This window comes from Protopterus annectens, chromosome 11.part0, assembly GCF_019279795.1.
Source record: "Protopterus annectens isolate FY-2018-M chromosome 11.part0, PAN1.0, whole genome shotgun sequence".
Lineage (NCBI taxonomy): Eukaryota > Metazoa > Chordata > Ceratodontiformes > Protopteridae > Protopterus > Protopterus annectens.
In genome coordinates this window covers 1,208,763,703-1,208,783,558 of record NC_056745.1, presented here as the reverse complement: position 1 = coordinate 1,208,783,558, position 19,856 = coordinate 1,208,763,703, and the positions used below count along the sequence as shown (strand labels likewise).

General features: G+C 44.4%; 1 protein-coding gene across 3 annotated transcripts in view; it reads left to right on the top strand.

Moving 5' to 3' along the window:
* The window catches only part of PPP6R2 (protein phosphatase 6 regulatory subunit 2), a 4,227,669-nt gene that overhangs the window by 1,279,172 nt on the left and 2,928,641 nt on the right, over positions 1 to 19,856 (top strand). The window lies entirely within an intron of this gene.

Sequence of the window (19,856 nt, the reverse complement as noted above, 5' to 3'; positions counted from 1 at the left end):
TCAGTGCGTGATGTGATTGGGGGTTCTGCACCTTTCTTCGGGCTGCCAGATCTATGCGGCCTTCAACCCCCGAGCCTTACAGGATAGGAGGAACAAGCTGATTCTGGCTGGTCTTCTAACCGCAGAATCAGATTCTTCTCCTACCCCCTCTGTAACAACAGCCACGGCTGCAGCTGCCCAGCCAGCCGGCCCTCTTCCCTGTCTGGGATTCACCCTCCCATCTTGTCTCAGGGAGAACAAGAGGCCAAGAAGGACAAAAAAGAGAGATGGAAGAGAGAGAAAGGGAGAGAGAGAAAGACGCCGCAAGCGGCAGGCCGAACTGGACCCCCTGGCCCCTCCCAGTTGTCTCTTCTCCCTTGAGAGTTTCCAAGCCTTCCTCCCCACGGCTCTGTTTGCCACATTTCTCTCTGGAGCCGGAGGAGGTGACCCGACCAACCTCCAGGTCGTCGTAGCGTCGGCCTTCCCAGCCGGCTTTGGCGGCTTCCTCCAGGTCTACCTGCAGCATCTCGGAGGCAGATATGGACCGGATGATGCATCGATTCTTGCAAACTCAGCTGCAGATGGGAGTGTTGCTCCCCCCCCCCCTCCGGGGGGGGGGGTTTCAGCTCCGCTGTTCGCCTCGATAGCTCCTTCTTTGATTGACCACCAGATTTCATAGTCTTCGGATCCGAGGAGCCCCGGAGTCAGGGGGTCGGCGCCAGTGGTTATTGCTACCTCGACGCCGGCCATACCCTCGAGCTTATGAGTTGGGCATCGGAACCGGGGGGGGGGGGTGAAGTGTGTCTTCGGCTCCTTTGCAGTCGGAGCACACCGTCCTCTCGGGTCCGACTGCTTCGGCTCCGGCACCGATCCCCTTGTCGGATCCGAGGGTCCCGGCAACCTGTTTGAGAGGCCGGTTCCCCTTCGGCGTTCGATGTGGTGGAGAGGGTTCTCTCTGGAGGATCGAGACCCCTCACTCTTTCCTCAGGGTCCGCCCCCACTCAGCTCAGTTTCTCCTCCATCATCCAGTGTCGTTGACGCCCCATGTAGTTCCGCTGGAGGAACATGAAGCCATTGGTGAGCCCCCCTCAGAGGTCCCTCACAAACACCTGTGCAAAAGGAGGCACTTGGACTCCCCTGAGCCCCTCACCGAGGATACCGATTTGGAGGAAGGGGAAGGTTCCCAGATCACTCCCCGACGACGTCTCCTTTGGAGACATTATAGAAATATGCTGCCGGGGGGGGGGGGGGGGGGTCCGCCCAAAAACCTTCCTCAGATGAGTCAGTATTCCTGGAGACATTCAACACAGGCCCATCTACCTCTTGGGTGCCCCCCCCCCCCCCAGCCAACACCCTGGTCGACCTGATTACCACCAGGGCGTGGAAGGAGCCGAACACTGTAGAGCCGATACCCAGAAGGCCCGATAAGGTTCTTAGTCCCCCTGCAGACAGAGCTTCATGGAGCAAGGGTTCCCCGGCTGATGCCATGGTGGTGGCGGTGGCCACCAAAAAGGAACTTGCCCAGGAAAGTTCTTCAGTCCACCCACCCTGACAAGGAGTCTCGGGCAATGGACCATATTGAAAAGCGGACTTTTGCTTCAGCTTCCTTCTCTATAAGGGTGCTGAATTACTTGGCCCATGTAATCAGACTGCAGCGGGACCTGGTCAAAGAGTATGCTGAGTCTCCCCCAGAGTCCATGTCGGCTGAGGATAAACGGACTTTCTCGGCTCTTATGGCCACTCTCAAGTCAGTGTCTAATACTTTTATGCGGCTGCTTTCCCATGCCATGGAGGGAGCTGCTAGAGCTAGCGGGTCTGGTATCGCCTTAAGGCGTCATGCCTGGCTTCGACTTTGCGATTTCTCTGAGTCGTTCAGGGCATCCTTCGCGAGTGCACCCTTTGACGTGTGGACTCTGTTTGGGAAGACCGTCCGTGAGACGCTGGTCCAGAGCGAGAAAGACGGGAAAATGCTGTCAGCCATCGGAATCCGCTTCTCTACCCCTCAAAGGTCCTTCTCCAGGAACCAGCGAGGGCAGAAGAAGATGTGGTTCCCGAAATCTCAGCAGGACCGGAACGCTCAGGACTCCTTCTCCCCCAGAGGTAGAGGGGGACAAGGTGGACGCCATCCCAGAGGCAGAGGGGGACCGAAGAACTTCGGGTCACGGGAACCCTTTTCTGACTAGCGCAGCAGCCCTGAGGGGTTGCCCGACTGCTCCTCTCTGGAGGCAGTCGAGGGGGGGGGGGTTTCGAGGCACCTGGCTCAGTGGGAGTCCATCACGACAGATCGCTGGATGCTTCAAATAATATCCAGAAGCTATTCATTCCCCTTCATAAACAAGCCCACTTACTCAAGGCTCTTCCCAGATATCCCACCCACTTAAAGGGAGGCCGCGGCTTTGGAAATAAAAAAGCTGTTAGAAAAAAGAGCCATCCAGCATGTGCCCCACAGACCAGTCCAGATCAGGCATCTACTCCAGGTTCTTTCTGGTGCCAAAAAAGACTGGGGACTTAAGGCCGATTCTCGACCTGTCAGCAACAAACCTTTTCGTTGTCAAGGAGAAATTCCGGATGGTCATGCTCCAATCCATCCTGCCCCGCTTGCAGGAGGAGGACTGGTTGTGCTCCATAGACCTCAAGGATGCGTACTACCATATTCTCATGGACAGACAGTCCAGGTTTCTCCGCTTTCGGCTAGGGGCCAGTCATTACCAGTTCAGGTTCCTACCCTTCGGTCTCACCCCAGCCCCCAGTGTGTTCACCAAGGTCATGGCAGTTGTAGCGGCCCACCTGAGGCTACAGGGCATACAGGTCTTCCCGTACCTAGACAACTGGCTCCTCACCGCCCCCACCAGGCATCTACTTTCTTTAGCCAGGGATTACTTCCTCCGGATATTACCCCGGTTTGGGATCACCATTAATGTCAAGAAGTCTTTTCTCCAGCCTGTTCAAGTGTTAGACTTTATAGGGGCCAGGATAGATGCCCTCCAGGCCATGACCTTCCTAACATCAGACAGACTTCACAGCATGACTCTGCATGTGCTAGCCCTCTTTCAGTCCCCTGCTCCCCCAGCAGAATTAGTCCTGAGAGCTTTGGGGTCCATGGCGGCAGTGATCAGTCTGATTCCTTATGCTCGTCTGCACATGAGTGTTCTACAGTGGACGTTGCAAGCCCAGTGGTCTATTCTACACCACCCTCTAGACTTCCCTGTTCCCCTCAGCAGGATTTGCAGGAACTCCCTCATGTGGTGGCTTCAATCCCGAGCCCTTCGGGAAGGACGACCCTTTGTTATGTCCCTATCCCAGGCTACAGTGACCACGGATGCCTCCTGCCTAGGGGGGGAGGCATTGTGCGGGCAGGACGGTCCAAGGCACGTTGACTCAGACCGAGACCATCCTGCATATAAATGTCCCGAAGATGAGGGCGGTCTTTTTAGAGTTGTAGGCCCTTCATGCCTCTCTTCCTCCGGGAACTATTGCTATCCAGTCGGACAGTATGTCAGTGTTCTGGTATATCAACAAACAGGGGGAAACCAGGTCTTGCCCCCTTTGCCGAAAAGCCATGAGAGTTTGGGAATGGGTGATCTCCACCCACCAACCGCTTCCTATTAGCAACGGACATTCCGGGTTGGTCCAACATACTGGCGGACAAATTGAGCAGAACTGTCCTCTCTCCTTACGAGTGGTCTCTGAATCCTTGTGTAGCGGAACAGATCTTCCTCAGGTGGGGTCAGCCTTGCTGTGATCTCTTCGCATCGCCTTCCAACGCGAAGTTCAGCGAGTTTTTTGCTCTAATTCCTCCTTTGGGGGAAGCCCCCAGAGACGCTGTAGTTCATGCTTGGCCGCCCGGTCTTCTTTATGCGTATCCTCCACTTTCGCTTATGACAACATTTTTGCAGAAAGCTTGCCAGTTGGGGAACAAGATTATCCTCATAGCCCCATTCTGGCCTCGTCAAGTCTGGTTCCCCTGCCTGCGGTCTCATCTCATAGCTCCACTCTGGATCTTGGATCCCATTCCGGATCTGATTTCTCATCCCTCGGGAATGGCTCCTCCAAACCTGGACGGTCTCAAACTCTCAGCCTGGCTGCTCTAGTTCCCCTAGTTGCCAGGACTCCTGGTATCTCTTCCCTAGTCAAGTCTATCCTGGTGGCGGCACATAAACCCTCTACCAGGAAGATTTACAGTAGCAAATGGAAACGTTTTTCCATTTGGGCTTCACGAAAGAACTTGGATCCTTTCACTGCTCCTATTCCAGCGGTATTGGAATTCTTGTCTCATATTTTTCAGCAAGGGGTCAGCTTATCTACTGTGAAGGTTCAGCTGGCTACCATTTCCCATTTCCATATTGGGGACAACTTTGGTTCTCTCGCTGCTGCCAGAATTTTTAAGACCTTTCTAAAAGGCACTTTTCTTTTGAGACCCCCTGTTAGAAATTCATCCCCGCTGTAGGATCTGACCTTAGTTCTTCAGGCGTTAGTTGCGCCTCCATTCGAACCCGCAGCTTCTGTTGATCTGAAGTTCTTGTCATGGAAGACGGCCTTTTTGGTAGCCATTACTTCAGCCAGGAGAGTGTCGGAGCTTCAGGCTCTCTGTATCAAACTTCCATACCCTGTGTTTCATAAGGATAGGGTATCTCTCAGGATTAATCCCTCATTTCTCCCTAAAGTTGCTTCCGAGACGAACATTAATCAGTCCATTAATTTGCCTGTGTCTTTTCCCTAATTTTCAGAACAAAGGAGAATATAAACTTCATTTGCTGGATGTTCACAGACAGTTACGGTTTTATTTGCACAGGACGGCTGTCTTTCGTAAATCTGATCAACCTTTTGTCTCCTTTGCTAAGCCTTTTCTAGGGAAATCAGTTTCAATGGTGACTCTCGCCAGGTGGATTTCGAGTTGTATCCTACAAGCATACAGAGAGTCGGGCTTACCAGAACCAGTGAGAGTTCATGCTCATTCTGTGCGTTCTATGGCAACGTCTGCTGCATTCTGGTCTAGAGTTTCTCTGGATGACATTTGTTCAGCAGCTATCTGGACATCCTCACACACCTTTATTTTTCATTATAAACTGGATTTGGTGTCTAGAGGAAGGGCTGCCTTTGGCTCTGCAGTGCTCCGGAATATCCTTCCTTAAGGGCCTCCCAAGATTTCGGGTAGCTGGGGACTCTTTCCCACAGGTTGCTGGTCAAATGAAGTTAACTACTTCAGATAAAGAAGTTATGTATTCACCATAATGTTCGATCTGAGTAGGGAAACTTCATTTGTCAGCAACCGTCCCTCCCTCCTTCCCCCTGACCTTGATGGTTATTTAGCTGAGCTCGAGGTTCGGACTTATGAGCTTTACTTTGTTCTTGAGTCAGGTGTCTCAGGTTGTTAGTTTGTTTTGTTATTATGTGCAGGTGACTAATGTGATCTGAGGATTGGAAGGAGGTTGCAGTGTAGTATGGGTAAGGGGGAGGAGGTTGGAGCTCGGATCTTTTTCTCGGTATGCTGCTGGCTCGGATCCGTGTCAGATCTGAAACCCACAGGTTACTGACAAATGAAGTTTACGTACTCAGATGGAACGTTATGGTGAGTACATAACTTATTTTTTCAGAACATTGTCCACCGGGGGTACTCCTCAAGTAGTTCTGTTTGCCTCCCTTCAGAACAGACAACTTCCTCTTTTTTTGTGTCAGAGGTCCATGTCCTCTGGTCTGGATGGTCGACCCCCTCTCTCATTCATGGAAGAGGATGTTTCTTTATGCCTTCCTTCCCCTTCCTCTCAATCCAGAAGTCCTGTTGAAGATAAAACAGGATGCTCTCAAAATCTTGCTGGTGACTCCCTTTTGGCTCAAACAGCATTGGTTCCTTCTTTTTCTGCATTTAGCCAAGAGTAATCTTCACAAGTTACCTCACACGGTGGATCTATTTACACAAGACAAGGGATCTCTCATCCATCCCCACCTGTCCACACTTCAGCTGACACTGTGGGTGGATTTTGATTCCACATAGGTGGCTTTTTTCTGAGAACGTGCTTAAGGCTCTGCAGGAGGCAAGGAGACCCACTACTAGGAAATCCTACTTATCCAAATGGAAGAGGTTTTCTTTTTGGTGTCTTTCTCATAACCTGGATCCATTTTCTCTGGATGTTCCTTTGGTTCTCTCATCTGTGTGAACTGCTAAATGCTGAGTTGGCATAGTCTTCTGCTAAGGCCCACTGGTCAGCTATTTCTCCTGCCTGACTTTAGCACCCCCTTTAGCCTCTAGATTTGAGGCTAAACAGTTTCTTAAAGGCATTGTTCATATTAGACCTCCCAGGAAACCTGTCCCTCATTCCTGGGACTTCAATTTTGTTTTGGAGAAATTGACCCAGGCTTTTTTTGAGCCTGCAGCTTCATCTTCCTTGCAACATTGTTCTTGGAAGACTGTTCTTCTGTTGGCCCTTACGTCTGCCAGGCAGTTGTCTGAGCTTCAAGCCGTTATGGCTGTTCCTCCTTTTTTAGTTTTCCATAAGGACAGGATGTCCCTTTGTACTAATCCTTCTTTTATGCCCAAAGTGGTGATTGAGTTGTCTGTTAATCAGTCTATTCATCTGCCCACTTTTTCCCCTTCTCTGCAGTCTGCTAGTGAGAAGGTTTTGCGCACTTTGGATGTGCATAGGCAACTCAGATTTTATTTGGACAAGACCAAATCTTTTCCCAAGTCTGGTCAGCTTTTTGTTTTCCTTTCATCCTAGATTTGTAGAATTGGCTGTTTCCAAGCAAACTGTTTTTTCTTGGATATCTAAAGCCATTTCTTTTTGTTATTCTTTTCAAGGAAGGAGCCTTCCTTCTGTTAAAGCCCATTCTGCCGAGGCTCTGGATATTTCTTCTGCTTTTCTCAAGAGTTTAGATGCTAACTTTATTCTTGAGGCAGCTAGCTGGACTTCTGTGCATACTTTTATCAAGCACTGTAAGTTGGATGGTGATATCCAGGGCTATAGCTGATTTTACTAAGGCCATTCTTCATGGGCTCCTAGAGGGCTGTGCTGGTCATTCCTCCTTTCTCTCTTCTTCCTAAGATTTTGCACTCTCCCTATTGTAAGGAATACTGCAACAGTGAAATGAAAGTACAGTTGTGTAAAATCTTACCATAACTGTGGATGTCCTTCTCTTCACTATTGCAGTATTCAGTCCCTCCCTCCCTCCTCCTCCTAGTTCTGTTCTCTTCTGGATATGCTTGTTATGTCTTATCATTGGCCTGGCATTCCTACTGAGGTTCTTGGTTCTGAGTATGTATGTCCAAATGTCACCTGTATGCCCCACAGTGGGCACACAGAGCATACGTATGACATATGTCGTACCCTTAGCAACCTAAGGGCATTGGTATACTGGCCAGACATCTGGCTGCTCTGGACAGGGGATCCCTATTGTAAGGAGTACTGCAAAAGTGAAGAGAAAGACATCTACCATTATGATAGGATTTTACACAACTGTACTATCCTATAACAGAGAATGCACCTGAATCAACAGGTTGTCTAGGTAAAGAAAAATCCGAATGCCTTGGGGACCTAGGCATTTTGTGAATACCCTTAGGGCAGTAGAAAGGCCAAAGGGAAAGCAGAGAAATTAAAATGAGAGGAAGAAACAGAGAAACATAAAAAACACAGCTCCCCCATGACATCCAGAGCAGATGCTTGCAAAGCTTCAGAGGACGTGCTAAAAGAAGGGTCCATGCTGGCCTCCAGGGTCATGGCAGAGGAATCCATCATAGACACTGGCTGGCCTACAAGAGTTATCACCCACTTCTAGAGGAATGTCTGGTGGAGGTCTAAGCAGCCAAAGAATCTGTCCGAGATTTTATGGCTTGCTTCTTATTTAACATTACCTCGGGGTTAACTGGTTCTGCCATGCATTGCTGGGCTAACATTTTAAGCCTGTGGTTCTCTAGATAGATGGCCAGGGAAGACAACCGGCTTCTAAGAGTCTTGGGCACAAATGCCTTACAAATACTACAGGATGTATGACCGTGGGAAGCACCCAAACCAAAAACACACTGTTCATGACGATCCTAATGGGGAATCTGTCTCCCACACTGACATTTTTCCTTCTTGGATGACATGAGCTCCAGGCAACCAAAAGAGAACAAGACCAAAAGAAGAAAGAAAAAAAGAGACCCTAATGGGCCGCTTGTCTGATGGCTAGGTATTCAGCTCAGCAAAAGGTTGTTAAGAGTTAAGACTGACAAGCGATGATGACACTCGGACTGGTGGGAAAGAAGTTCTGGGTAACTGCATCCGTACATCACCTTTATGCCGTGTGGCTTGTATGGGGAGCATGCATATGACTCCTATCTAAAGGCTTTGGTAAACTGGTCGGACATTGGGCTATCCTTGGCAGGCTAATGTAAAGAATACCGCAGCAGTGATACAGAAGGACTTGTAAGTCAGTGGGATTACTTACTAGTATGCTTCTTGACTTTGTTTATACTTGCACAAACTGCTGAAGGGCTCATTTGGGGGAACATTTTATTTTTGTGCTTGTGCTAACTTGGACAGGCTGCTGAAGGGGTGGTTGGGGGAAACGTTTCATTTTGATGCTTGTGCAAACTTGGACAGGTGGCTGAAGGGGTCATTGGGGGAATCTTTTCAGTTTGCTGCTTGTGCAAACTTGGGGCAGATTGCTGAAGGGGTCATTGGGGGAAACGTTTCATTTTGGTGCTTAAGCAAATTTGGACAGACTGTGGAAATATTTAATTTTGGTGTTTGTGCATACTTGGACAGACGGCTGAAGATGTTTTTCTCAGTCAAATCTGTCACCAAGGATAATTGAAGTCATTAAATAATGACATATATTTGAGTTTCAGATGTTGTATCCTTCACAAAAGCCATGCTAACATAAAACCTGTTATTCTAACAGCTAAATTTTTAAGAGCAACATTTATTTTAGCCATTATTTTAGGCTTTGTCCAGATTTCTTATGCTAAGAGGTTGAGAAATATAAAAAAATAGTTTACCTTTACAGTTTCACAAATAACATGTGCGACTTATCAGATATCCGACTCTAAAGGTCGGACACTGCACTTTCGAATGCTGAAAACACCGAAAGTGCTAAACAACGAATTTGACATTCCAGTAATGTCAAATGTTTTTTAAACACCTGACATTTCTGGCTGTCTCCAAACACCGTTATGCGGGGGGGCAAGCTCCCCTGCGCCCCCCCCCCCCTACATCCCCTGCGAATTTAATATACTAACTCCGAGATCGCACTACAGTGAGGGGAAGGGGTTAATGTTCCGATCTCCACTCAGAATGCCAAATCCACATGAGCGAATGCACACTGGCATTCGCTCATTTGTGATTTAAGCAATTCATAGTTCGCTATTACGAACTTTTGAAATCGTACTTTCACACGTCTGGCCATTGCAGATGTGCAGTTCGACCTTATGAAGGCAAACCGAATAAATACATTAGTTTACAAGCACAAGACAAACTATGCTTTGCCTTTGTGATGAGGTAATACTCCGAACATTAAGAACTGCTCCATGTGAAAAGGACTGCCTGCGTTCCTAGAAGTTAGGATCATTTGTGGAATATGTGCCACTGATGTGAAGGTCTGAAATTATTTCTTGAGCATAGCTTCGTAAGTATATCCTGTGTGTTTGTGTGTGTGTGTGTGTGTGTGTGTGTGTGTGTGTGTGTGTGTGTGTGTGTGTGTGTCTATGTGTGTGTTTACCAAATATTAAAGTATTAGCAATGTTGTGCGTAGAATGAAGTAATAACTGAGATGGGGAGAGAGGATGTTGCCGCTGAGGATTTATGACTAGGGATGCTAAGACATTATGAGAATATTTGGTTATTTTTGTGTGTGTGTCTTTTTACTTTACTCTCAAGTCTGTAGTGTTTGAAGAGCTGGGTGTGTAGTAAAACACAACACATTACAACTGCTTTTTTTAACTTTTTTGTCTTATAAATTATGTAAATGGAAAATGTATGTTGTAGTCATATGACTGTTTTGCAAACAAAAAATACTGGAGTTATCAAAGAAATGTTTATAAGTATAAAGTCCACAGTTTGACCATAGTATGAGCCTCCTTCCTGATTTACTAAATGTGCTAAGTCACATTTTACACATCTGCTCGTTTTGCAAGATAGTGTATTATGCAATGACCCCCCATTAATATTCCAAAACGTGCACGCTGATTGGTCAGCATGCACGTTGTAAATCAGAGTTATAGAAATGGAAAAAGGTCCGGTCACCCGGACTTTTTCCATTAGCATAACTCTGTTTTTTACAGCAATGGAGAACGCAAGATCTCTGTTGCTTTTTACACACTGTCTTGCTATGTTAAACGAGTTTAACATAGCAAGACAGCTTTAAAAAAAGTAACGGAGATCTTCCTATCTCTGTTGCTTTTTTTAAAGGTGTCTCGCTATGTTAAATGGGTTTAATATAGCGAGACACTTTGTAAAAAGCAACGGAGATCTTGCTTTCTCCGTTGTTTTTTTCAAAACTGTCTCGCTATGTTAAATGGATTTAACATAGGAGACAGCTTTAAAAAAGCAACGGAGATTCTCCGTTGCTTTTTTTAAAGCTGTCTCACTATGTTAAACTCCTTTAACATAGCGAGACAGTTTGTAAAAAGCAAAGGAGATCTAGCTTTCTCCGTTGCTTTTGCCCACAGCTGTAATGTACTGTGTAAGCATACGCATGCACAGTACATCAGAACTGCCGCAGAATACCAGACAGCTGCGGAAGGGCAGCAAGGAGGCATTATACAATGTCATATTTATGAAAAGTATTTTTTTTCCTTAAGTAATGTCATTGTATAATAGCAATAACCCACTTCTGGGTGTGGGTAATGCTGGATTTACCCACGGTTGTTTTTATTTGGCCACTCGGGCTTCTCCCTCATGAACAAACCACACCAACCGTGTGTACATCCACCATTACCCACACCCAGGCGTGGGTTATTGCTATAGTATTTCCCATTTTAAAGATTGAAGGTTTGAGTATTTGTGTGTGTGTGTATGTATGTATGTATGCAGTTTTTTCATTCTTTTGATTGTTGGTGTTGTGTGGTATGATATTCCTGATATTGCAAACCTGCTTTTACCTTTATTTCTTGATTGAGTGATACTGATTGAAGTTGATACCTTTTTGGGGGGGGGTACTTTGCTTGCCCATCTGTAGCCTTGGACTTCTGCTGTTTTAATTTTCTTTTTCGAACCCCTAAAAGAAGAACTGGGGATGTAGTAGAACAAGTATAAAGTAACGTTTTAACCACTCTGTGAGCTCCCCTCATTTGTTATTAAATGTTCCACATTTTGCCCATTTGTTGGATCTTATGAGAAGTAGTATAGCTTTCCACATTTTGAAGGTGGAAAGTTGACTATAGCTGCAGTTTCTTTAATTATTTTGCTAGTTGGTGCTATGGAGATTATAGTAACATTAAATCATATTAAACTCTCAGAATAAAGAAGCCTGAGCTTAAGAATTTAAGGGTATATATATATATATATATATATATATATATATATATATATACATATATATATATATATATATATATATACATATATATATATATACATATATATGTATATATATATATATATATATACATACATATATATATATATATATACATATATATATATAGTTAAGAATTTAAGGGTGTGTATATATATATATATATATATATATATATATATATATATATATATATATATATATATATATAGTTTTCATTACCTCAGTTGTTAAAACTTGAATTTATAAAAGTTCTGTGCTGGGACTTGTTCATACACAGTTATAAAAACATTCAGAAAATTAGGAGTACATCATTTAAAATGCTGCACATCCAAAAAAGTATTGAAACCCTGGAATGGGTTGTTGTGATCAGACATTCCTTTTTTAGTGCCGCCCAAAACTCTCAATTCCCCCTATTTTACAGAATGTCCCCAGTTTTGCTTTAAATGTTTTTCTTGTCCCTCGTAACTTTTTTTATTTTCTGGTAAATCATTTTTGATTACAGTCAGTAATGTCAGTCATTAAGAGTTTTATACTTCTTACTGTTGTTCACAAAATATAAATTGATTCAAAACATGTTCTGTTTTTAAGTGAATCAGAGCAAAAGTTATTTTATCTCCTCCAATTAATTTTGTCTTTTTCCAGAAGTTTTGACCATATGAATTGAGATCTATGGTGCTACCCCAAAACATTCCGATCTAAATGGTTTCTTTTGGAGTTACTTCAGGGAACTAGAAGAGTACTAGACAGTTCATGTTGCTTCATTTGCTTCCTACATTTTTATGCCTTTATCAGTGCTGTTTTTCTTAGAGGGGGTTGGAAAACTAATACAGCGCAATGAAAAAGTATTTGCCCCTTCCTGATTTCTTATTTTTTTGCATGTTTGTCACACTTAAATGTTTCATCAAACAAATTTAAGTATTAGACAAATATTAGACAAAGATAACCCAAGTAAACACAAAATGCAGTTTTTAAGTGATGATTTTATTTATTAAGGAAAAAAAGCTATCCACACCTACATGGCCCTATGTGAAAAAGTAATTGCCCCCCGTGTTAAATCATGAATTAACTGTGATTAATCACATTTTTGTGAAAGCTGAGTTCAGTTTCACTAGCCACACCCAGGCCTGATTACTGCCAGACCTGTTGAATCGAAGGATCACTTAAATAGAACTTGTCAGACAAAGTGAAATAGGCCAGAAGATTCCCAAAATGAAGACATCTTGCTGCGATCTAAAGAAATTCTGGAACAGATGAGAAACAAAGTAATTGACATCTATCAGTCTGGAAAAGGTTACAAAGCCATTTCTAAAGCTGTGGGACTCCGGCGAACCATGGTGAGAGCCATTATCCATAAATGGAGAAAACAAGGAACAGTGGTGAACCTTCCCAGGAGTGGCCGGCCTACAAAAAGTACCCCAAGAGTGCAGCGATGACTCATCCAAGAGGTTAAACAATAACCCAGAACAACATCTAAAGAACTGCAGGCCTCACTTGCCTCAGTTTAGGTCAGTGTTCATGACTCAACCATAAGAAAGAGGCTGGAAAATGGCATGCATGGCAGATTTCCAAGGCAAAAACCACTGCTGACCAAAAAGAATATAAAGGCTTGTCTCACTTTTGCCAGAAAACATCTTGATGACCCCCCAAGACTTTTGGGAAAATATTCTGTGGACTGACAAAACAAAAGTTGAACTTTTTGGGAGGTGTGCGTCCCGTACATCTGGCGTAAAAGTAACACAGCATTTCAGAAAAAGAATATCATGCCAACAGTCAGACGTGGTGGTAGTGTGATGGTCTGGGGCTGGTTTGGTGCTTCTAGACCTGGACGACTTGCTGTGATTGATGGAACCATGAATTCTGCTCCCTATCAAAAAATCCTGAAGGAGAATGTCCAGCCATCAGTTTGTGACCTCAAGCGGAAGCGCAATTGGGTTCTGCAGCAAAACATTGATCCAAAACACACCAGCAAGTCCACCTCTGAATGGCTTAAAAAAAAAAAAAACAAAATGAAGGTTTTTGGAGTGGCCTAGTCAAAGTCCGGACTTGAATCCAATTGAGATGCTGTGGCATGACCTTAAAAAGACTGTTCATGCTCGGAAACCCTCTATTATGGCTGGATTTAAACAATTCTGCAAATAAGAGTGTGCCACAATTCCCCAACAGCCATGTGAAAGACTCATTGCCAGTTATTGCAAACACTTGATTGCAGTTGTTGCTGCTAAGGGTGGCACAACCAGTTATTAGGTTTAGGGGGCAATTACTTTTTCACATAGGGCCATGTAGGTTTAGATAGTTTTTTTTTTCCTTAATAAATATAATCATCACTTAAAAACTGCATTTTGTGTTTACTTGGGTTATCTTTGTCTAATATTTACATTTGTTTGATGATCTGAAACATTTAGGTGTGACAAACATGCAAAAAAATAAGAAATCAGGAAGGGAGCACGTACTTTTTCATTGCACTGTATAAGTTAGTTTGCAGAATCGGTACCACAGCAGGCAGCATGCTTGTGTTTGTTCCAGAAGGCTATGGGTTCTATTTCCACACTTAGTACATGGATTCTTTTTTTTTTAATACTAACCCTGCAGAGTATAGCATAAGGGTGATGGTGCACTACATCTGACTATGTAATACTATTTTACCTCCACAGTATACACAAGCAAGTTGCCACACATTAAAGTATTCCAATCCAAGTTGCTCTACACAAATTACAAAGCCAGAAAAATATTGCCAGAATTTTATGGTTGATCAATGCCAGCGTTACTGTAAAATCATTAATAACTTATCTCACCTCACTCTTCCCTCATCCGAATTGCCCTTGCAAATCACAGAGCCAGACATATTGACCATAATAATATCTTGGTAATTGCTGCCAGCAGCATTATTGTATTCGGTAATTGTTAATAAAACTTCTCACCAACACCATGTTATTCCTCTCATCTCTTTTCAGAATTATGCAGAATGTCCCTGATTTTAAACTCCATCCTTCTTTTTATTGTTATATTTCAAATGTTCTAGTATTTTTTTGTGCAGAGAAATCCTTATGGGGGTTCACTTGTATATTTGAATGTGAGCTGTGTGCTTGTGTAACATCTTAAACTTTAAGCTAATGCCATGTGACGTAACTTGACTTGAATGTCAAGTCAACTGCAGCAATGTTCCTGGAACTTCTTGATGTTCTGAAGGTGTATTTTTTTTTTATTTTAGTAGGGGCAAAAAAACATTGCTCTAAAAAAATAAATAAATAGGGAAAGAGTGCAACTACTAGGACTGCTCTGGTCCCTGCTTAGTCAGGTGATGTCACACATGCGTAAGGCTGACCCTTGTGACACCGATCACATTTCTCCTGCCCAGGAGAAAGGCTAGGTCATATACAGATATGCTGTAATTTCCAGGATGCCATCAAAGTTACAAAGGACATCAGTGACTTCTTTAAAGACAGCCTCTTCGGACTTCTGTTTCTGGGACAGAGCAGTGAATGGGCTCAAGTTAGATCAGAAGAAGCCTGATGGTCAGTCAGCAGGCATGAAGCAAAAGCATATAGAAAATAAAAAAAATAAATGATCTGATGTTATCCTTTTCATTCTTCCTCACTGAAGGGTTTACGGATTCAATCCTCTGATCCGACTTGGATGCATTTTACAGACTGTAAATCCTTGACTCTGGGTTTGACATAGCTTTATATGTTAGGCAGAGATCACCTTGAAGTAGGCGGTATGCTGCGGAGTAAAGCTGGAGTTTAAGACTGTCATAGTAGGGCATTTGTTTGAGGCCAGTAATCCTCTTTGTGAGGTACTTCTGTGGCCTTTCTAGCTGCTGCAGATGTCTTGTGAGGTACATTCCAAAAGGGGCGTTGTACTCTATAATGGGTCTAATGAGTGTCACGTACTGGGGAACAATGACCACATTTTTCCTGGATGAGAACCCTTTTATGATGAGGTGTGCCACGTAGAAGGACTTCTTGACTACTGTGGCGATGTGACTATCAAAGGAGAGACGACTGTCCACCTGGGTCCCAAGGTCTCTTATCACACATTTGGTGTTAAGTAGATTGCTGCCTATGTGGTAGTTCATGGGTACAGAGTTTTTACCAAAGGGGATGACACTGCACTTTTTGGCATTGAGCTTGAGGCCATGGCTCTGACACCAGGCATCTCTCTCCGTCAGGCCCTTCTGTAGGATGTTCACATCATTTGGGGACTTGACTATGGCTCTTAGTTTGCAGTCATCTGTGAACTTTGTTAGCCAGAGGCCTTCTGTGTTAGCCTGTACTTCAGAGAAGTAGATACCAAACAGGAGAGGACCCAGGACTGAACTCTGTGGTACTCCACTTGTCACTGGTTTGAGGTCAGATTTGGAGTCTGCAACTTTTACAGTGTGGGTTCTGTCAGTGAACCAGTTGTCAACCCATCTTGTGGCGTAGGGATTTATACCTAGTTTAGTGAGTTTAGCTATAATTCCAGAATGGGGGATGGTGTTGAAAGCCTTGGCGAGGTCAAGATAGGCTGTGTTAGCCACCTTACCCTCATCTAAGGCTTTGGTGACTGCCTCAAAAAAGTTGATCAGGTTCAGGAGGCATAATCTGCCTTTCACAAACCCGAACTGGGTGGGATCCAGAGTTTGGAGGTTACCAATGTCTTTGTTTATGAATTCCGTGATGATACGTTCCATGGCCTTGCAGACCAGGCTCGTCAGGCTAATAGGGCGATAGTTCCCGGGATCAGTGGTGGCTCCCCCTTTGTGGAGTGGGATAGCTGTTGCTGTGCGCCATTTAGTGGGCACAAAACCTGATACGAGGCTATTATTGAACATGGTGCTTAGGTGGGGAGCCCGTTCGTTCTGAAGTTCGTGTAAAACGCAGCCTGTTGTCCGGTCCCATGGATGCTGTGTTTCTGGCTTTAGAGAGTGCATCTTTTACCTGTGTAGTTGTGATTACAGGGACTCTGCATTCTTCCTGTATAGATATGGGCCCTTTAGGGGGTGGGGGTAAAGTTAGCACTGAACCTATCTGCCAGGATGTTGGCAATATCAGTTGGTTCTGTAATTTTCGTGCCATTGTGCTGTAACTCAGAGCAGATCTGGGTGTTGCCATCAAGATTCTTGACATAGCTATAGAATGCTTTGTGGTTGTTGTTAGAATTAGTGGCGATTTTGTTTTCATAGCTAGCTTTGGAGGATCTAATAAGGGATCTCAGCTTTTTACTGTGGCTGACCACTCGTGGGATTTTACTGTATTTTGCAACAGTTTCTTCCTTCTGTTGTACAGTTTGTTTATGGCAGGGGACCATCAGATTGGCTTCCTTTTTTTGGAGGATAGCGTCTTGGTTCTGTTTGGGATAGCACTATCCATGCACTTGTGTAAGTGCTTATAGAGTGCATTTGTGTAGGATTGTCCATCTGCATGGGTGTCATGAAGTTCACCACTTCTTTCTTAAGAAGCATGAAGTTGGCTTTGGAGAAATTTTTTACTGTGGTTTCCTTAATGGGGGGGGGGGGGGGTGTTGATATCAAGGATGATTAGCTTATGGTCAGATCGGACCAACGAGGAGTTGACTTCAGGTGTGGAACACCGGTCACTCATTTTGGTAATGATTAGGTTTAGGATATTGTTGCCCCTGGTGGAGGCGTGGATAAGTTGATCCAGGGCATTGGAGTTTATGAATTCCAGAAAGCGGTGAGCTTAGGAGTTGGTACATGAGTAGTTTTCCCAGTTAATGGTGGGGTAGTTGAAGTCGCCCATTATTAGGGTGTTTGGTTGAACCCTAATATTTTCCAGTACATCAAGAAAAGAGGAGTGGGAATCCTGGAGCATGTTGGGGGATCTGTAGCAAGCTGCAGTTTGGATTGCAGTTTTGCCCAGAGTTAGTTGCACTTGGATAACCTCGGATGCATTATGCTGAACAACTAGCCTGGAGATGTGGATATCCATAGTGAATATGGACACACCTCCGCCTTTGGTGTTTCAGTCCAGGTTACATGGCCGAAAAGTGTGGTATGAGTTATAGCCTGGTAGTGCAGGGGTGCTCTCTGGATTCTTGAACCAGGTCTCAGTCACTGCACAGATATCGATGTTCTCCATTTTAGGAGTGCCTCGAGTGAGTGCATTTTGAGATTTAGACTTCTAGCATTGAGTAGCTTTACCTTGCCTAAAAAAGGCACTATAGGGGCGGCAAGAGCCTTAGCCAGTATCTGGAATCCCAGGGGCGACAGGTGCAGGCCATCTGTGGCAAAGCATCGTGGTCTGTCTACCATGTCATTCCAAGCAGACAGATACTGGATCTACTTAGAATGACACCAGAAGCTTAGCCAATTGTTGATGTCAATCATTTTGTCCTTATACTGCGGTATCATTCTGGGCGATGACAGAATGCTACTCAGGGCTAGGGTCATACCTGCCTGGGCTACAAGATTGGAGAGCTCTTCCATGTCTCTTTTCATGTAGTTCAGGGAGGTACGTCTTAGGTCATTCACACAAACATGGACAATGACAGAGTCATATTTGTACTTGTTGTGGAGTGACCTGAGTGTGTGGGTTATGTGTCGGATCCTGGCACCCGACAGGCAGCCGACAGTAACCTTCTCCTTGTTTAGCCTGGTGAGTGTGACATCAGTGTGCCTGACTATAGAGTTACCTATGACTAGTGTGTCGGGTACGTTTTTTTGCCTTATTGGCTGTGGTTGAGTGGCACACTGAGTCTGTGGGCTATGTGTCATTTGGGTTGTGTTGGGAGATGGAGGTTGCTTGCGTTTCTGCTTTGGAGGTCTCTGTTGCTTAGACAGATTATTGTTGAGGGCCTCCGCAAATGTTTTTGTGTTACTATGTGTGGATTTTGGTGGTTTAGATTTAGTGAGACTATGTGATGAGTGTGGTGTGGTGCAAATGCTTACCTTCTACTCTTGACTGTCAAGTTCAGTCTGGGTTGGAGAGAACTTTACCTGCAGTTTGGCTAGATAAGTGCATCTCTCACAGGTTGTAGTGTTGGGTGGTAGGAGGAGAGAGAGTTGTCTGTGTACATGAGGCAATTTCTACATTGCCTCAAGATGCCCAGATTCATCAGATAGATGGGAGAGAACACTGGGAGCTGACCCTTGGACATGCCTGAATAAAAAACTATTTTCCTCTAGATAAGTGAGGAAAGTGAGTACAAGAGCTGTTTTTCTCTAAGCAGGTGAGAAAAGTGAGTACAAAAACTGTTTTCCTCTAGGTAATGAGGAAGGTTGAGTGCTGTAGTAATTAGTAGCTTATTTAGTGCTTACGAGTTCTGAACAAGTGCTGAGCATGAGTAAGAAAATTTAAGTGCTAAAACTAAGAATTTGTATCTGCACTAGACGAGTTACAGGACAGAAACAAGTGCAAATGCAGGCTTTCAAATCAGAAAGTTGAGAGAGATGGAAAAGATTGTCAAATGGCCAATAACTACAATTTCTGGGCTAGAACCACTCCTTATGTGGTAGACAGGTTACCTAGTGCTTACCACTCCCACTGATGAGCTAGAAGGCTTCCCTCCAACAAAGAAAGGCTTGGGGAGGCTCAGAAGTTTACATACAGTCCCGGATACAGCAAATCTGTATCTGGAACACTAGTTACAGGAAAGGTAGGAAACAGGCTTACAGTATTTTTTTTTTTTTTTTTTCATAGATTCATAGATTAGTACTAAGCTAACTGCCCTTGCGAGCCATTTTAAGCCTAGCCAATTATCCTTTGTGAGACTCAAACCCTGCACCTTGTGTTTGTAAGGCAAGCACCTTAACCATTAGGCCACCCTCCCAACCAGAGAAGCAGAAAAGTAGCTAAAACAGCAGTAAAAACAATTCACATGCAGTGCAAGCTAGCACACTTGAGTATGTAGCAATATTAGACCAAACACAGTTTAAAAAATGCAGTTAAATTAAAAAGGACTAAAAGCAAGTGCAGAAGGAGTTTATTAGGTAGAAGGTGGTAAAGAGATGTCCCAGATCAAATCTACAGTGGGGCGGGCAACTGCAAAAGCCACCAAATTTAAACTACAAGCCAGAAATAGATAACCTTGTGATGTATTGTAATCTGGACATTGTCTTCAGAATCAAACCATCCTTTGGTTCGTCAGTACTCTGGTATGTCCTTCTTTGAGGGCCTCCCAAGAATTACGTAGCTGGGGACTGTACCCATCAGTGAGGAAGAATGAAAAGGACAACATCAGATTTAAGAGTTATGTACTTAACATAACTTGGTATTTGTGTTGTCCATTTCCATTCTTCCTCACCTTCCATCCCAACCATCCTCCGGCCTTATATTGGTAATTCCTCCGTTTCTGTCCTGTCTTTATAATTCTATGGACGTAGGCAGCAAACTCGATCTGAGGAGTTTGATGTAGGATAGTGCATTATGTGAAGAGAGAGGAGC